The sequence below is a fragment of the Bos taurus genome, chromosome 9 (assembly GCF_002263795.3).
Source record: "Bos taurus isolate L1 Dominette 01449 registration number 42190680 breed Hereford chromosome 9, ARS-UCD2.0, whole genome shotgun sequence".
In the NCBI taxonomy this organism is placed as follows: Eukaryota; Metazoa; Chordata; class Mammalia; order Artiodactyla; family Bovidae; genus Bos; species Bos taurus.
Genome location: NC_037336.1, coordinates 50731115 through 50745399, shown reverse-complemented (window position 1 = coordinate 50745399; position 14285 = coordinate 50731115). Strand labels below are relative to the sequence as shown.

The 14285-nt window shown below is 41.9% G+C and overlaps 1 non-coding gene across 1 annotated transcript; it reads right to left on the bottom strand.

The window, feature by feature from the left end:
• Positions 1-4995: 4995 nt before the first annotated feature.
• TRNAS-GGA (transfer RNA serine (anticodon GGA)) lies at positions 4996-5068 on the bottom strand. Its single transcript has one exon. It is a non-coding gene; the product is annotated as a tRNA-Ser (tRNA).
• Positions 5069-14285: the final 9217 nt, after the last annotated feature.

Below are 14285 nucleotides of genomic sequence, written 5' to 3'. Positions count from 1 at the left end.
TTTTGTTTTTCTAACTAAGATCTGCCTCCCCGGCAGCCATAAGGGGTGGAAGCTATATTTCTTGCACTCTCCCTACAGATGGACCTGGAGCTGAGTAGCCTCCTTCCTCCCCATCACTCACCCTCTCTCCTGTCTTTAAGCCCTCAGCACTTTTGACGCTCTTGCTATCAGCCATATTAGGGGAAAGTGTTAAGTGTTAGTCAACCAGTTGTGTTGAACTCTTTGGGACCCCATGAACTGTAGCCTCCCAGGTTCCTCTGTCCATGGAATTCTCTAGGCAAGAATACTGGAGTGGGTAGCCATTTCCTCCTCCAGGAATTGAACCTGGGTCTCCTGCATTGCAGGCAGATTCTTTACCATCTGAGCCACCAAGGAAGCCTGCTATCAGCTATACCAACCAGAACTTCTACTGGCGCAGTCAACTATCAACCTCCCAGTCATCTCATTCATTCCGCAAAGATTCTACACCAGGCTTGTTGTCATTTCTTCACACTATCTCTGTCTTAACTCTTGTCATTCTTATATCCCTGGGAATGATACTTCTAATACAGCCACCTCTCTCTCCAGTTACTTTGCCCTCTACCTTATCTGTCATTTTTTCTTGTGGTCATAGACCTTGTTATTACCAGTATATGTAACCCCTCATAAGCTCAGTTACAAGCCTCCTATTCTTCTATCTTTCCTGCTCATTGCCTCCAATACCCTGATTTCCATAACATTTCACTTGAGACCCCCAAGTTCATTGACTTCACCACCTCTTCACTGTTCACTATCTCTTCCAAGTCTCCATTCCTTTCCTAATCCAATGACATTTTCACCAATATATAATGGAAATGTGAAACTAAAAAACTGCAGAATAAAAAAGAGAAATGAAGTAAAAATGAAAGGGATGAGGGAAAATATTTTAAATTGCATTTTAAAAATTATAAAAATATTTTATTTTCTATTTTATAATTATAAAATATTTTATTCTAACATGCATATTGAAAAATCCAAGACACTTCCTTAGAATCTGAGGATTTACTTTCCTTCTACTATTGACCAGAAAGTCAACCTTTAGGACTGCATTTATTTGGGGCTCCAGGGCTGTTCTTTCATTGGTCTTCATATGAAGTAAATAATTTAGGAGCACTTCTCACAGTAAGAACAATTGTCAAGGCTTCAAAATACAAGTTGCTTTGATTTTTTAGAACAAACATAAAAATTCTGTCATGTTAAATTAAATTAATTTGACAAAAGTTCTTACTCTAAAGGTCTCTGTGCTAAAATGATTCTATGAAAAGTTACAGCCAAATTCATTTCTGGAACCCATTCTGCTGCTGGGCAGATGAACTCAACCTTAATTTTATCTTTCTTCTGAAGCATCTGATGAAGTGACTGATAATTTCATTAGAGTAGGCGGATGCGGCTGTTATTATGTATTAACAATCAATTCTGAAGGGAGAAAGATGTACCCAACAGTGCCGAGATGGAAGAAGCACTAACTTATGACTATTCGATGTGAAAACAAGTCATTTGACAGAATTATACCTTGTAATAGTTTGGGACCTCTTTTAAAATAATTCATTCACATTCAACATAGATGGAAAATAACATGGGAAATAAAGTGAGTAAAAGTTTACCTTAAAATTTCACCTTAAAAATCATCTCTTATTTTGGTTACATCTACTGCAGGGTAAAAAAGGGGGGAAAAAAAGGATGGGAAAAAAGATGTCATCAAATGCAGAGGGGAAAAAATTAATGCAAAGCAGAAATAATTAAGTAGCAAGTCTATACAATATTGGATTAAAGTGAGAAAAATTTAGGGATACTTGGAGATTGAGATATGTGTGTATGTGTGTGTGTGTATCACTGTGAATTTAGTAGGAAATAACATTCTGTTAATATTTTCTGTACCTTTAAAATTTTACCACTATGGAATGAATTGCATTGGAATTGAGACAGAAAGAGTGGGTCCTTATTAACTCTTTGCCTGGAGAGAAAGGATTCCTGAAAAAAAAAAATTAAGTACCAATACAGCCATAAACCGGCCCAGGTCTGAAACCTGTTGTAAAACTTCCTGGAAAATTGGAACAAAGAAAAGATGCTAATTTCTCAAAGTAGAGGGGAAATATCCTTTTATTGGATCAGATTTTTTTTTTTCCTCCTGGATTTTAAAGACTGAGTAGAACAATAAGTACTTCCAATAAATTTTGACCCAATCGGTGTGACTTGGAGATTAGAGAACTCTGCCATTCTTCTACCAGGTAGCAAGTATCAGGGAACTAACAGAGGACTGGAGTCAGCAGTTATGAGCACTGTTCATGAGGCTGAAGCTGCTGGGAAACCTCACAAAGACTACAGACCTTCTATGGGCCCCATTTGCTATGATTTTAGGAATTCATAATTTGCATAGACCATATTTATACGATGATTTTAACAGATCTATAACAGACACAAAAATTATATATGTACATGTGTACATAAATATATATACACTTTTTAAAAACTTTTACTGTGGGTCCTAATTTCATTAGAAAGCTGATAATAAATAATACAAACAGATATGTTTATTCTAATGTATCCATTTTCCCATAGCCCCTCTTTATAATATATTGATGAAGAAATAGTGGCTGAGTTTTAACATAGAACCTTATTTTTGTGTCATTTAAAGACAAATTTTGTCCTTTTCTGATTATGAAAGTAACATATATCCATGGCAGAAAATTGGAAAGAAAAAATTGTCTGTAATCTCACCACACACACACATACAATTAACATTTTGGAAGATAACTTCCAATATTTTTCTACATTTTTTGTTTTACCTGAGATTTTATTATAAAGGTAATTTTATACACACCTTTTAAAAGTTAGTCCTGAAACTTGCCCCATTCAAAACTTTTATAAACATGAACATATTATACACAGGTTTGGCTAGGGTAAAATAATTAGATTTCCTTTTTTGAAAGGATTTCTCCAGCAGAATGCACTTGAGGAAGTGAAAACAGAGACATGGTGACAAATAAGGAGGTTGTTGCAATATTCCAAGAAGTTGGTAATGAATGGTGGTATTTGGGGTTGGCAGGGAGAACAGATAGAGTGATATGAAGGACATAGAATCTATTGCCTCAATTTTGTGGGCCACTTAAAGTCAGTTGGTGGTGTTACTGCACCCATTTCCTGAGATACATGGTTTACTTTATCTTTCTCCTTTCCCTTCTACCTCTCACTTACCTTATTCTCTCAGTTCAGTTCAGTTCAGTCGCTCAGTCATGTCCAACTCTTTGCGACCCCATGAATCGCAGCACGCCAGGCCTCCCTGTCCATCACCAACTCCTGGAGTTCACTCAGACTCACGTCCATCGAGTCAGTGATGCCATCTAGCCATCTCATCCTCTGTCGTCCCCTTCTCCTCCTGCCCCCAATCCCTCCCAGCATCAGAGTCTTTTCCAATGAGTCAACTCTTCGCCTTATTCTCTAGTCTTTCCTTAAAGGTTCCTTCTCCTGTTACTCATGCCACATCTACTCATGACACCTGAGATATAGCTTGACTCTTTGATTTTCTTCCAGAAATCAGGACTCTGAAGGCCCTGTGGGAATAATGCAATATGACAGATGGTGGTTCTAATGTAGATGTCAGAGTCACTGCAGATCCTGGACATGACTTAGAGACTAAACCACCATCACCAGTAAACCACAAAATACCATATGATAGGACACTGCCACTAAACCCCCGAACAGTAGAAATTCTCCTATTTAATCCTTTACCACTGGAGAAGACCATTCAAGATACACAAGTAACAGGTAACCCTGAGGGAGGGGAGAATCAACAACAGTTGCAATAATTACAGTTCTTACCAATCTGATAAGTATTGATGCATTTCACTACATAAAGTAAACTCTATGGTAAAGGATGATACAGTAGGAAAAAGTTCCAGTCATCTGAATAAGATTAGTAGGTGATAAATGTCTGAGGCCAGAAATATGGGATTTTAAAACCCTCAAATTCCTATGTCTATCATCTGTGGATGTTCACTAACTATCTGCCAGAAGAATGGTTGGTGGTACTGTTCCCCCAGTGGAAAAGTGTCATTTTTAGAAAGCAATGGAAAGCAGTAATTAGAACAGACTGTAGCTGGCTCAGCACCATCTCCAGTTCCTTCTGAACTCTCCCTTGCATCCCAGGGGAGAAGCCTGGGAGCTGTATTCTCCAGAATTCTTTGTCTGCAGGGGAACAGATTAGATTCCATCAGTCAGATGCACTCCCATGATATTTAGAAAGTGAAAGAGAAGAGAAAACGTTAGTCTCTGGCGATGGTTAGTGCCTTGACTTTAGCAGGCAAAACACACAGAGTTTTGCTGACAGCTTCTAGGCATCTCATCCTGTCATCCCCTTCTCCTCCTGCCTTCAATTTCATCTCAGAGGACGAGATGGTTGGATGGCATCACTGACTCAATGGACATGAGTTTGAGCAAGCTCCAGGCAATGGTGAAGGACAGGGAAGCCTGGCTTGCTGCAGTCCATGGGTTCACAGAGTCATACATGACTGAGTGACTGAACAACAACAGTCTAGGCATCTACCTAAGAATCAGCCAGTTTGTGCTGTAGAAAGTTGAAAACACCAACAGTGACCTTCCTACAATTCCAACCCTTCTAGATTTTCTGAAAATTAGGTGGCCTTCCTAAATCTTTGTTCCCTGAGTCCTTTCCATAACTGTGTGTTTCTCATTCCCTGCAGTAAATCCCTTCTTGCTCAGGTGACCCTAGAGTGGTTTTCGCTTTGCTGAATCAACAGAGTGATTACCAGGCTTGCGTACAGAAAGCCAGGGTAGAATTGGGTCCATCATGTATTACCTGAGGGACCTCATACAAGTTTCTTGAAAGTGAAAGTGAAGTCGCTCAGTTGTGTCCGACTCTTTGCAACCCCATGGACTGTAGCCTACCAAGCTCCTCCCTCTATGGGAATCTCCAGGCAAGAGTACTAGAGTGGGTTGCCATTTCCTTCTCCAGGGGATCTTCCTGACCCAGGGATCGAACCCAGGTCTTCTGCATTCCAGGCAGACACTTTAACCTCTGAGCCACCAGGGAAGCCACAAGTTTCTTAAATACTTTTAAAAATCATTTTCCTTGTTTGTAAAGGTAGAAATAATAAAATTACATCTGCCTTTCTTATAGAGTTTCATCAAAATCCTCATCAAGGATTAAATGAATTTAAGCATGTAATAAAAGCACTAAGCCCAGTGCCTAAGGAAAAGAAGCTTCCTCCCAAATGTTAGCTGTTCACTTTATATATAATGACATAGAACAATACTAGCAATGATTTGCTCACCAAATAGTTGTTTCTCCCCTAACCTTGTGGCTGGTGTGTGTTCTCCTTAGAATGAAATACAGCAGAAGCCACAACTCAAAATTGGCCATTGGTCAGGGATAATGACGGTGTGATTTCTGTAACCCAAACTTTAAAAGAATGGCCGAGGGACATCCCTGGGGATCCAATGGTTAAGAACCCACCTGCCAAAGCAGGAGACATGGGTTCAGTCCCTGGTCTGGGAGGATCCCACAGGCTGCAGAGAAACTAAGCCCATGTGCCACAATTACTGAGCCTGTGAGCTGCAGGTCCTGACCCTGCACACCACAAGAGAAGCCACCACAGTGAGAATACCACAGTGCAGTGAAGAGTAGCCACCACTCACCACAACTAGAGAAAGCCCACGTGCAGCAACGGAGACCCAGTGCGGCCAAAAATTGATTAATTAACAAATGCTAAAAAAAAAAGAATAACCAAGAACTCTGGACAAAGCCAATAATCAATGGCAATCCACTCCAGTACTCTTGCCTTGAAAATTCCATGGACAGAGGAGCCTAGTAGGCTGCAGTCCATGGGGTCGCTAAGAGTCAGACACGACTGAGCGACTTCACTTTCACTTTTCATTTTCATGCATTGGAGGAGGAAATGGCAACCCACTCCAGTGTTCTTGCCTGGAGAATCCCAGGGACGGGGGAGCCTGGTGGGCTGCCGTCTGTGGGGTCGCACAGAGTCGGACACGACTGAAGTCACTTAGTAGTAATAGTATGACCACTGCTAGACTTGATTACAAGTCTATTTGCTCCAACAAAAATGCTCTAGTTGGACAATGAAATAGAGAGGCTTGAATAGCTGCTGGTTAGAGGAGAAACTGGGAAATCTCATCCTTCCTATTATTGCTCTGTGCTCATAGAATCTTCTTCTCAGGAAACTTTCTTCCTCTCCAGTTTTCCGTGGGTGGACAGTAAATATTCTGAAGACAGAAAGAAGTTGGGAGACCAACTGCATTTGAAGATAATTAATTCAAAGAGAAGCAGCACCAGATTGATCTGACTTTATCCTTAAGGGAGAGAAGAACTTAATTGTGAATTCATTAGAAACTTCTCTGTGACATTAGTTTAAAGGAATTATGAAACAGAAGAGAAGCTGACTATTTGGGCTTTACGATGGAAACTTTAAATATGTCAGAGCCTCGTGTGTTACAGAGAAGCTCAGCAGAGTGGCCCGTTAGAATGCATGTGGAGGGGCTGACAGCCCTGCTGGGGGCTCACAGGTGAGGCAGTGGAGACTGCTATGGTCATGCTTCTGCCCAGGAAGAAGCTATTGATGTCACGAAGGCTAGCTGGCTTCTCCTTAACAAGAATTTAAGCAAAGCCATACTTTGTAGTTTTTCACTACAAACCACATCTCTGAATCATCAGCTCCATAAGGAAGGGCAATGATGTGAATTATTCCCCAGAGTCGCACTTACTATGGTTCAGGGAAAGGTGACAGGGTGGCCCTCTGGGAACAAGTTGTAATGATGGGCTGTCCTCTGATTCTCATGGGGGTTTCCTTCCTGGGTACAAATTCTTTCCTTGTACCTGTATCATTCAAGATTCTGAAAGTCCACTGGTTTCTTCTTTCTTTTCATGGAAACTTCCATTTATTTTCATTTCCTTATTCTATCACTCCCAGGGAGTTAAAACAATTTTAATTAGCCAACTTATATGTAATAGCTATCTTTTATTCTCCATTTATTGGCTTTATTTAATTTTAGAATAATTATTGCAAAGTTCAAACTTAAATTGAAGAATGTAGGGAAAACCACTAGGCCATTCAGGTATGACCTAAATTAAATCCTTTATGATTATACAGTGGAAGTGACAAATAGATTCAAGGGATTAGATCTGATAGACAGAGTGCCTGAAGAACTATGGATGGAGGTTTGCAACACTGTACAGGAGGTGATGATCAAAACATCCCCAAGAAAAACAAATGCAAAAAGGCAAAATGGTTGTCTGAGGAGGCCTTACAAATAGCTGAGAAAAGAAGAGAAGTGAAAGGCAAGGGAGAAAAGGAAAGATACATCCATCTGAATGCAGAGTTCCAGAGAATAGCCAGGAGAGGTAAGAAAGCCTTTTTGAGTGAACAATGCAAAGAAATAGAAGAAAAAAATAGAATGGGAAAGATTAGAGATTTCTTCAAGAAAATTAGAGATACTAAGTGAACACTTCATGCAAAGATGGACACAGTAAAGGACAGAAATGGTATGGACCTAACAGAAGCAGAAGGTATTAAGAAGAGGTGGCAAGCATACACAGAAGAGCTATACAAAAAAGGTCTTAATGACCTGGATAACCACAATGGTGTGATCCCTCACCTAGAGCCAGACATCCTGGAGTGTGAAATCAAGTGGGCCTTAGGAAGCATCACTATGGACAAAGCTAGTGGAGGTGATGGAATTCCAGTTGAGCTATTTCAAATCCTAAAAGATGATGCTGTTAAAGTGTTGCACTCAATATGCCAGCAAATTTGGAAAACACAGCAGTGGTCACAGGACTGGAAAAGGTCAGTCTTCATTCCAGTCCCAAAGAAAGGCAATGCCAAAGAATGTTCAAACTACCACACAATTTCACTCATCTCACATGCTAGCAAAGTAATGCTCAAAATCCTACAAGCTAGACTTCATCAGTATGTGAACCAAGAACTTCCAGATGTACAACCTGGATTTAGAAAAGGCAGAGGAACCAGAGATCAAATTGCCAGCATCCACTGGATCATCAAAAAAGCAAGAGAGTTCCAGAAAAACATCTACTCCTGCTTTATTGACTACACCAAAGCCTTTGACTGTGTGGATCACAACAAACTGTGGAAAATTCTTCAAAAGATGGAAATACCAGACCACCTTACCTGCCTCCTAAGAAACCTGTATGCAAGTCAGGAAGCAACAATTAGAACCAGACATGGAACAACAGACGGGTTCCAAATTGGGAAAGGAGGACATCACCCTGCTTATTTAACTTATATGCAAAATGCATCATGCGAAATGCCAGGTTGGATGAATCACAAACTGGAATCAAGATTGACGGGAGAAATATTAATAACCTCAGATACACAGATGACACCACCCTTATGGCAGAAAGCAAAGAAGACCAAAGAGCCTCTTGATGAAAGTGAAAGAGGAGAGTGAAAAAGTTGGCTTAAAACTCAACATTCAGAAAACTAAGGTCATGGCATCTGGTCCCATCACTTCATGACAAATTGATGAGGAAACAATGGAAACAGTGACAGACTTTATTTTCTTGGGTCCCAAAATCGCCATGAAATTAAAAGACACTTGCTTTTTGGAAGAAAAGCTATGATAAACTTAGATAGAATATTAAAAAGCAGAGACATGACTTTGCCAACAAAGGTCCATCTAGTCAAAGCTATGGTTTTTCCAGTAGTCATGTATGAATGTGAGAGTTGGACTATAAAGAAAGCTGAGCACCAAAGAATTGATGCTTTCAAATTGTGGTGCTGGAGAAGACTCTTGAGAGTCCCTTGGACTGCAAGGAGATCAAACCAGTCAATCCTAAAGGAAATCAAACCTGAATATTCATTGGAAGAACTGATGCTAAAGCTGAAGCTCCAATACTTTGGCCAAGTGATATGAAGAGGTGACTTGTTGAATAAGACCCCGATGTTGGGAAAAATTGAAGGCAGGTGGAGAAGGGGACGACAAAGGACAAGACGGTTGGATGGCATCACTGACTTGATGGACATGAGTTTGAGCAAACTGGAAGATGGTGAAGGACAGGGAGGCCTGGTGTGCTGTAGTCCATGGGGAAAGAGTCGGACACCACTGAGTGACTGAACAACAAGTTTAGAATGTTGGAGGAACCTCATCTTCAAAACTGAGTCCCTGGAGACTGTATTTAGCTAACAAGTGTAGCCCCAAATCCAGCGTCCTAGTCATCTAGATGCCAGTGGGGATGAAGATGCCCCTGGCATTTCTGGTTCATTGTCTACACAGACACAGGAGAAGCATCCTGTGGTGTGCAGATAATTTACACAGGTGGCTCACAGGCTGAACCCTGCTGAGGTGAAAGAGAGATTTTATGTCTTTGTCTCCAAAAACCCTAGCCCTGGGAAGAGGGACTAAAACCCCAGGATCCTGTACCCCCCGTCCTGAGATAGGTCCTTGCTACAAACCCCTCTAATTGAGGCTAAAGTTGGAGTTTTCTTGAATGACATTCTGCTTCCCTCTCCTGAAAACCCCTTACTCTGGATTCCTCTCTGATGGGCCTCCAGAGGGAGAGAAGGCACAGCCCAGCTAAAATTCTCAGAAAATAAAGTCTACATTGTCCTCAGTACAACTTCACAACTAAGGTCAACAGAAGAAAAAAAAAAGAGAGAAGATAATTATCATTACATGAGCAGCTGTGTAACAAAAAACCATGCTGAGTTAACTCCATGGGTTTTTAAAAAATGTTTTCTTTTTTTTTTTTTTTTTTGCCTCGAGGGTGGCTTGGGGAATACTAGTTCCCTGACTAGGGATCGACCCAATGCTCCCAGTAATGAAAGCATGGAGTCCCAGTGGCTGGACCACCAGGGAATTCCCAGTTTTCTTATTTGTCACTTTTTTCTATTTCTATTAAAGGAGAGATTTTAAAACTTAGCCGTAGGGTCAGTTTTTTATGCCAAGTGTTCAAATATAAGAAGGAATAATGATTACAGTTTTTAAATATATAGTGTTTATATCCGTTGCTGTATGCAGACATTGAAACCTACTGGAATGAGTTTATAGGGACACTGACAATTTACTTGCTATGTGCCAGGTGCTGGTCTAAGCACATAATATGAATTATTTTAGTTAATCCTCACAATAAAACTTAGGACCACTATTATCCCCATTTAACAGATGAGAAAACTAAACCTTAGAGGTATTTAGGAATTTGCACGAGATTATACCACTAGCCCTTAAGAGGATTAGGACTAGAATCTACCTCCCCTGTCCAGTGGTGGTTCAGTGGTAAAGAATCTGCCAGCAATGCAGGAGACCTGGGTTTGATGCCTGAGTTGGAAAGACACTCTGGAGAAGGGAATGACAACCCACTCCAGTATTCTTGCCTGGAGAATTCCATGGACAGAGGAGCCTTGTGGGCTACAGTCCATGGAGTCGCAAAGAGTTGGACACGACTGAGCGACTAACACTTTCACTTCTTTCTCTTTCCAAGCTATCTGCTTCCAGAGCCTACACTCTTAACCATTGAGCATCCTGTCTCCAAGAATGAAGAATGTTTTTTGTGGCATCAGTTTCTATGCTTTTTTAGTTGTGAGATGGCGATTCCCCTTCCCCAACCAAATGAGCCTTTGCTTTTAGCCAGAACACCCTCAATCTCCCACCATCCAGTGTATGTTTGGTCTCCCAGGTCCTGTACCTCCTGGCCACCCAGCCTTGACCAGAGTAGACATCCGGGTCCCACCAATGACTCCCATGGTAACACAGGTGGGACCATATCATAACACTTCTCACAGAAGGAGTTGCAAGGCTTACAGGGAAGCACATCACCCAAATGTCTTTGAACTAGATCGATTACTTCGTAAATTATCATGTCATCAGACTCAGAGGTTATAATAATAAACAATTTACAACAATTTACATAGTCTCCAACCTGAGTTGATAAAGATCATATCACCTTTCCACCTCCACCAGAGCAAGGTGCTGTCAGTCTACACTTGGAGATAAAAGTATCTTTTGTTTGTGAAAAGCTTTCAGGTTTACAAAGTGCTTGCATGACAATGTTTAACTTAATTTTCACAGAACTCTGTAAGCTTATCCCCCATCCCCATTTATAGATGAGCATATTGGAGTTTGGAGAGATGAAGTGCCTTGGCTCAAGGTCACACAGATAGAGCAGACTTGACACCTGAAACCCATTTTCTCTGTTTCAGAATCTAGAGTGCATCACTATTACAATGTTACTTAAAAGGTCCAATTTCACCTTCATTTGTTTTCATTTCCGGAGGTAAATGTTCATCATGGTTCATATCCTATACATCCTCCTGTGTCCTCTGTCTGGCTTTTAAGTAATAACCACCTAATCAACCTTGATGACTTGAGTCTTAGATAATCCCTTCTATCTGCAAGAGTCACTGTCATCTTCTAAATAACTTTCAGATTATTCTTAACATCCCTAACCAGCATTCAGCAGATCTGTGGTATTAAACAACTTTTAAGAAATTGAATAATAGCCATTTTATTGTCATTGTAGACAGAGTACTGGATTAAAAGAGTGGAAAATGAACCCCCAAGGCTGTATGCTTGGGCAAGTCAGTGTCCTTTTCCAAGCTCAGTTTGCACATTTGAAATCTGAGAGCACTGGATTAGCATAGATTATCCCTAAACTCACAGTTTATGAGACTGTTCTTTCAAGCTGAGACATAAGGGGAAGTTGTGAATGTGGAGGCAATAGGAAACCACAAGAATAAAGGGAATAGAGCAGGTTCTTGTCACCTCTAAACCACCCGCCCTGGGGTCCAGGTCATACAAGATATGAGCTGGGGAAAATTTGGAAAGCTCGTGGAGCCACTGTCAGAGGCGCTCCTGCATGGTCTCACCTCAGCCACGCAGCCATGCCCCCAGGTCTCCGGAGACTCCCAGGGAGGGTGCTTCAGCATCTTTCTCAGAAACAGCTATCTACCACCAGTAAGGTCTACCTTACATATCTCTGGGACCACCCACATCACCTATGCCTTTCTCCTTTTGTTTTCAGTTCCTATGGTTGAAAACTGTTTAATGACAGCCAGGGATACAACGGCCAACACAGAGAAGCTGTTTGGCCAAGATTGGGACTCAAACTTTAGGGACTGTCCAGAGAACCTGTCTGAAGGCTTAGTCACAGTGAAGGACATCACGGTTGAGTCTCAGCATCCACCCTACCTTTCCCAGATATTCAGTAGCCCTGTGGTTCGGGGGCTTAGCTTCAACTCAGGCTCTGAGACACATAAGCCAAGGTGGTATTGTGTTTTTATCATCTCTGATGCCAGTAGCTGGTTTAGAAATCCAGGCTTGGGCCAGCTGGCCCAGGCGTTAGACTGATGACCAGGAATGATTTGGGCAGGGACCTACTATCTCCAGGACGTCTTGCCTACTACATGACCCTTAACCATTCAAGTCCACCGCACTAGCCTCCTGTTGTTTCTTGAACATGAACATGTCCTGAGGGTCTTCATGTGTGCTGTTTCCTCCTCCTGGAGTGACTGTCTCCACACAGTCCAATGTTAACTCTTCTTCAAGTCTTTGCTCAAATACTACCTTCTCATTGAGACCCACTCTGACCATCCTATCTGAAGTTACAACCAATTCCTTCACCACTCTAAGCTTCTTTGTTTTCCTCCCCCTACCACAAAATACTTTTTAAACATTCTATACAATGTGATTATTCATTAGGTTTATCGTTACATGTTTCCTCTCCCTCCAGTGGAAGTGCTTTGTTTTGTTCACTGCCTCCTCACAAGTGCCTACCTGCCTCCTATGCTCCACACTCCATGCCTCCCGTATTGCACACGTGTACAATTGGCCATGCATGGTCTGGGTCCCTTTTACCTGGGTAGACTTTATCTGCTGAAAATTTTATGAAGCTTAAATAGAATATATAGTTACATCAGCACAATCATCAATAGTCTGATAGGAACAATTTTTATAGTAAATGGAGATGCTATTAATAATTAGATTGTGACAAAGATTTAAACTGACATTCCCATGTCCAAATAGGACAAACCAGAGTACATCATGAGAAACGCTGGACTGGAACAAGCACAAGCTGGAATCAAGATTTCCGGGAGAAATATCAATAACCTCAGATATGCAGATGACACCACCCTTATGGCAGAAAGTGAAGAGGAACTAAAAAGCCTCTTGATGAAAGTGAAAGTGGAGAGTAAAAGAGTTGGCTTAAAGCTCAACATTCAGAAAACAAAGATCATGGCATCTGGTCCCACCACTCATGGGAAATAGATGGGGAAACAGTGGAAACAGTGTCAGACTTTATTTTTCTGGGCTCCAAAATCACTGTAGATGGTGACTGCAGCCATGAAATTAAAAGACGCTTACTCCTTGGAAGGAAAGTTATGACCAACCTAGATAGCATATTCAAAAGCGGAGACATTACTTTGCCAAAAAAGGTTCGTCTAGTCAAGGCTATGGTTTTTCCTGTGGTCATGTATGGATGTGAGAGTTGGACTGTGAAGAAGGCTGAGCGCTGAAGAATTGATGCTTTTGAACTGTGGTGTTGGAGAAGACTCTTGAGAGTCCCTTGGACTTCAAGGAGATCCAACCAGTCCATTCTGAAGGAGATCAGCCCTGGGATGTCTTTGGGAGGAATGATGCTAAAGCTGAAACTCCAGTACTTTGGCCACCTCATGGGAAGAGTTGACTCATTGGAAAAGACTCTGATGCTGGGAGGGATTGGGGGCAGGAGGAGAAGGGGACGATAGAGGATGAGATGGCTGGATGGCATCACTGACTCGATGGACGTGAGTCTGGGTGAACTCCGGGAGTTGGTGATGGACAGGGAGGCCTGGCATGCTGCGATTCATGGGGTCACAAAGAGTCAGACACAACTGAGCGACTGATCTGATCTGATCTGATTTGTTTAGGGTCATCCTATTTATTGGAGAGTGTGGTCCAGGGAGTAAGAGTGAGGGACTGGGGAGCAAGGCTGGGAAGGAGGAAAAGCAGATGTAAAGACACATTACTGAGTTGCCTCCTGCCCTGGGCACCTGGGTGCTGGCTCAGGGCACAGTCTGAGGAGCCACATGCAGTGTGTCTCAGACCGGCTGTGCGGAGAGGAAAGAGGCCTGGTCAAGGGTGTGCCCACAGGGCATTTCCAGGTTGTGCACGTCATGTGCTGAGTCTGTTTCTCTGAGGTCCCTGCCAAGGGTCTCCTAAGAAACGGGAGGCCTGTGGCACAGACCTGATGTGTGAACCACTAAGAGGAGAAAGTGGTCACTGCAGAGGTGACTGGACTAAGA